We start from the raw sequence: 5,203 nt of genomic DNA on the forward strand, positions 1-5,203 counted from the left end.
GGATGGTCATCAGAGGGAAGTTTAGAGAGATCCCTAGTGTTTGTGGTATGACACAGAGTTACTGGAAAAGGGGGTCACTCTGAGCAGTTTCCATACATAGATACCTGGCTATAGCTAGTAGTGAACCCACCTTCTTGGTTGAGAGGGCAGGTTGCGACAGTGCTAGTAACACAGGAACAGGAAGGGAAAGTGCTTTCCACCCAACCTAGAGTAGTGGTGCTGAAGATATTGGCAGATCTGGTACCAAGAGGCATTGTTGCAGAGGCTGAGAAAGGGACACAGAAAACTACCAATTTGGCTTGAGTAAATGAGGTCCTCCAAGGAAATACTGAGAGTCCAGGCCAGTTCTATGAGAGGTTATGTGAAGCATTTCAGATGTACACTCCCTTTGACCCTGAGAGCCCTGAGAATCAGAGGATGGTTAATATGGCCCTAGTTAGCCAAAGCGCTGGGGATATATGGTGAAAACTGCAGAAGCAGGAGGGGTTTGCAAGTATGAACACCTCACAACTCCTTGAAATTGCACAAAAGGTCTTTGTGAATGGGGAAGCAGTAAGCTATAGGGAGGAAGACAGGCACGTGAGGGCCAATCTCATAGCCACAGCTCTGAAAGGCACGAGGAGGACTCCCTTTCAAAGAGGACAAAGTCAAGGAGTGTGAGGAAGTAGGGGACCTAGGATAAAAGGCCCCCCCTTGTGAAGGGATCAGTATGCAACTGGCCGAGAGATAGGGCATTGGAAGAATGAGTGTCCCCAGAGGCAAGGAAGTGTGAAACATCCTGGGAGAGAGGCCACAGAACTGGAAGAGTAGGGAGCCCTCTATAACTTAGTGGGAAATGTCCTGCCAGACTGAAGGGGACCAGACTCAGCTGCCCCTGGAGAGTCCACGGTCCAAGTAAAGATCAGGGGCAAGGACATTGACTTTCTAGTTGATACTGGGGCCAAACACATGATAGTCACCCAGCCAGTAGCCCCTCTCTCAGACCACAGAATTGACATCATAGGAGCAACTGGAGCCACTACTGAACAAGCCTTTTGTCTCCCTTGGCAGTGTTCCATAGGAGGTCATGAGGTAATTCATCAGTTTCTCTACATATCTAATTGCCCCTTACCTCTCCTGGGTAGGGACCTCCTAGGAAAATTAAGAGCCACAATCTCTTCTCTGATCAAGGACCTATGCAGCTACAACCTATGCAGCTACCTATAAGCCCAAATCAGGTCTGGTCTTAGCCTTAACCAGGCCTCGGGAGGAGGAATGGAGGCTGTTTGTGACTCAGCCAGGGGAAGGGCTGAGGCCTGAACTGGCCCAGCAGTGGCCATGAATCGGAGTGGAAGATAACCCCCCAGGGCTTACAGTAAACCAGCCACCGATAATGGTAGAGGTAAAGCCAGGAGCAAGGCCAGTGAGGCAAAGTAGGTACCAAGTGCCCAGGGAGGCCCTGGAAGGGACCCAGGTGCACCTTCAGAGACTTGAGGAGTTTGGCATAATCATACACTGCCAGTCTCCCTGGAACACTCCCTTGCTCCCTGTGCAGAAGCCCAGCACAAAGAACTATAGGCCAGTGTAGGATTTGAGGCTTGTTTAATAAGGCAACTGTGACACTGCACCCCACAGCGTCTGATCTATATACTCTGATGAGCCTGTTGCCAGCCAAAGTTAAGTGATTTACTTGCCTTGACTTAAAGAATTTCTTTTTTAGTATAAGACTGGCTCTGGAGAGCCAGAGGCTCTTTGCCTTCCAGTGGGAGAGGCCAGACACAGGAGCTGCAATCTAGTACACGTGGACCAGGTTGCCACAGGGGTTCAAAAACTCCCCCATGATTTTGGGGGAAGCGCTGGCTCATGATCTCCAGAAGTTCCCAGCCAAGAAACTGGGGTGTGTGCTGCTCCTAGGACACCCTACCCTGGAGGGTTGTGCTCAAGGTACATACTGCCTATTGCCACATCTAGAGGTATGTGGCTATAAAGTGTCTAAGCAAAAGGCCCAGATTTGCCAGCAGCAAGTACATTATCTAGGATTTATCATCCAGCGGAGAGGAATCTAGGCAGGGAGAGGCAGCAAGTCATTAGTCGCCTCCCCACCCCCACAAGTTGAAAGCAAGTTCGGGAATTCCTAGGTGCAGTCAGTTTCTGTCGTCTTTGGATCCCCAACTTTGCCATTGTGACTAAGCCTTTGTATGAGGCAACCAAAGGAGAGGAAAGAAAGCCCTTAGAGTGGGGAAGAGAACAGGAATGGGCCTTCTCTCAGCTAAAGATGGGGCTAATGACTGCCCCTGCACTGGGACTGTCAGACCTGACCAAGCCCTTCACTCTGTATGTCTCAGAGAGAGATAAGATGGCTGTGAGTGTGTTAACCCAGCTGGTTGAGTCCTGGCCAAAGCCTATAGCCTACCTCTCTAAGCAGTTAGATGGAGTGGCAAAAGGATGGCCACCCTGCTTACGGGCTCTAGCCACTACTGCTCTCCTTGTGCAAGAAGCTGATAAGCTGACTGTAGGGCAGGATCTCAGAGTGAAAGTACCCCACATTGTGGTCACTTTGATGAACATAAAGGGACATTTCTGGCTTACTAATGCAAGACTAACCAAGTACCAAAGCTTGATGTGTGGCAATCCACGCATAACAGTGGAAGTATGTAACACCTTGAACCCAGCCACGCTCCTTCCAGCCAGTGGAAGAGAGACTGAGCATGACTGTGTGGAAGTTATAGATAATGTGTACTCTAGCAGACCTGACTTGCATGACTAGCCTTGGACAGACGCAGACTGGGACTTGTATGTTGATGGAAGCAGTTATGAGATGGCACAAGATGAGCGACAAGCTGGGTATGCAGTGGTCACCTTACCAGAGACTGTAGAGGCTAAGCCTCTACCCCAAGGGACATCTGCTCAGAAGGCAGAGTTAATTGCCTTGACTCAAGCCTTAGAACTAAGCCAAGGAAAGAGTGTAAATATTTACACTGACTCTAAATATGCCTTTCTGACTCTCCAAGTGCATGGGGCACTATACAAGGAGAAGGGACTCTTAAATTCTGGGGGAAAGGACATTAAGTATCAGCAGGAGATACTTCACCTGCTAGAGGCAGTATGGAAACCCCAGAAAGTGGCAGTGATGTATTGTCGTGGACATCAAAGGGATGCTTCCACCATCACTAAGGGGAACACAAGAGCTGACACTGAGGCCAAGAGGGCTGCCTCCCAGCTGTACCAGGTATCACAAGTGGCTCCCCTCATCCCATAGTTTCCAGAAATCACCCCATCTACTCTTGGGAAGAGAAGGAATGGTTGGCAGTGGAGGGGAGCCAGGAAGCAGAGGGAGGATGGATAAAGGTGCCTGATGGACGAGTAGCAGTCTCCCAGCTCCTAGGAGCCACTGTGGTAATGGCAATGCATGAAAGCGCCCATCTTGGATAGGAGTCCCTGATGAATTTGCTGGGTCGGTACTTCTACATCTCTCACCTGGCAGCCCTGGCCAAAGCCATTAGTCAGCGATGTGTCACCTGCAGCCAGTTCAACGCCCATCAAGGACCCACAGTACCCCCAGGAATCCAGTCATATGGAGCAACACCCTTCAAGGACTTTCAGGTAGACTTCACTGAAATGCCTAGGTGTGGAGGAAACAAGTACTTGCTGGTGATGGTGTGCAGCTACTCCGGATGGGTAGAAGCATAACCTACCCACACCAAGAAGGTGCAAGAAGTCACCCGGGCACTCTTGAGAGACATTATAATACGGTTTCGGCTCCTGCTACGGATTGGGTCAGACGATGGGCCAGCATTCATCTCTGAATTGGTCCAGAAGACGGCTAACATCCTTGGCATCACCTGGAAATTCCACACAGCCTACTGCCCACAAAGCTCAGGAAAAGGTGGAATACATGAATATAACTGTCAGAACAAGTTTAGGGAAAGTATGCCAGGAGACAAATTTACAGTGGGTAAGCTCCCTCACTTTGGTGTTATTTAAGATTAGGTGTACTCCTACGAAGAGGACAGGATTCTCACTGTATAAGATCTTATATCATAGGCCACCCCCCCTTACTACGGAGCTTGCCAGGATCCCCACCCAGGAACTGGGGGAGGTAGAATTAAGGAAGTGTTTCAGGCCCTGGGAAAGGTGACAGAGGCAGTGTCAGAATGGGTGAATGAGAGGTGCCCTGTTAGTTTGTTTTCCCTTGTCCACCCTTTCCCTCCAGGAGCTGCGGTATGGGTTAAAGACTGGAGCATGTCTCCCCTGAGGGTGAGATGGAAAGGCCTTACAACATTATCCTGAGCACACCTTCCGCTGTGAGAGTAGTAGAAATTCCTGCCTGGATCCCTTACAGCAGAGTGAAGCCTGCCACGGAGCCGGAGGAGGAACCGCCTCCACCTAAGAGGAGCCGGACTGAGCAGGATGTGACAGCGGCAGCTGATACTGAGTTCCCACAGTGTGGGCTCCGCATCTCAACAACTCCTGGGGCTCGGCGCCTGAGGCTCAAGTGGCTAAGGCGCCAGCCACGTACACCTAAGGTGCTGGTTCAAATCCAGGCTGGACCTGCCAAACAATAATGACGGCTGCAACCAAAAAATAGCTGGGCGTTGTGGTGGGAGCCTGTGGTCCCGGCTACTTGGGAGTCTGAGGCAGGAGGCTCGCTTGAGCCCAGGAGTGGGAGGTTGCTGTGAGCTGAGATGCCACGGCACTCTACCCAGGGGTACAGCTTGAAGATTCTGCCTCCAAAAAAAAAAAAATAATAAAAAAAAAACCCCACGCTGTACCTCAGAAGTGCATTTATGTACATAGTTACCATTCAATAAAAAAAAAAAAGAAAAAGAAAAAATGCTCACCATCCCTAATCATCAGAGAAATGCAAATCAAAACTACTTTGAGATATCATCTAACTGCAGTGAGATTAGCCTATATCACAAAATCCCAACCAGAGATGCTGGCGTGGATGTGGAGAAAAGGGAACACTCCTACACTGCTGGTGGGAATGTAAACTAATACGTTCCTTTTGGAAAGACATGTGGAGAACTCTTAGAGAACTAAAAATAGACCTGCCATTTGATCCTGCATTTCCTTTATTAGGTATATTTCCAGACGACCAAAAATAGCATTACAACAAAAATATTTGTATCAGAATGTTTACTGCATGGCTCGGGGCCTATAGCTCAACCGGTTAAGGTGCCAGCCACGTACACCTAAGGTGGCGGGTTCGAATCCCCAGCCC

The sequence above is a fragment of the Otolemur garnettii genome, unplaced genomic scaffold (assembly GCF_000181295.1).
Source record: "Otolemur garnettii isolate 467f Iridium unplaced genomic scaffold, OtoGar3 scaffold00170, whole genome shotgun sequence".
In the NCBI taxonomy this organism is placed as follows: Eukaryota; Metazoa; Chordata; class Mammalia; order Primates; family Galagidae; genus Otolemur; species Otolemur garnettii.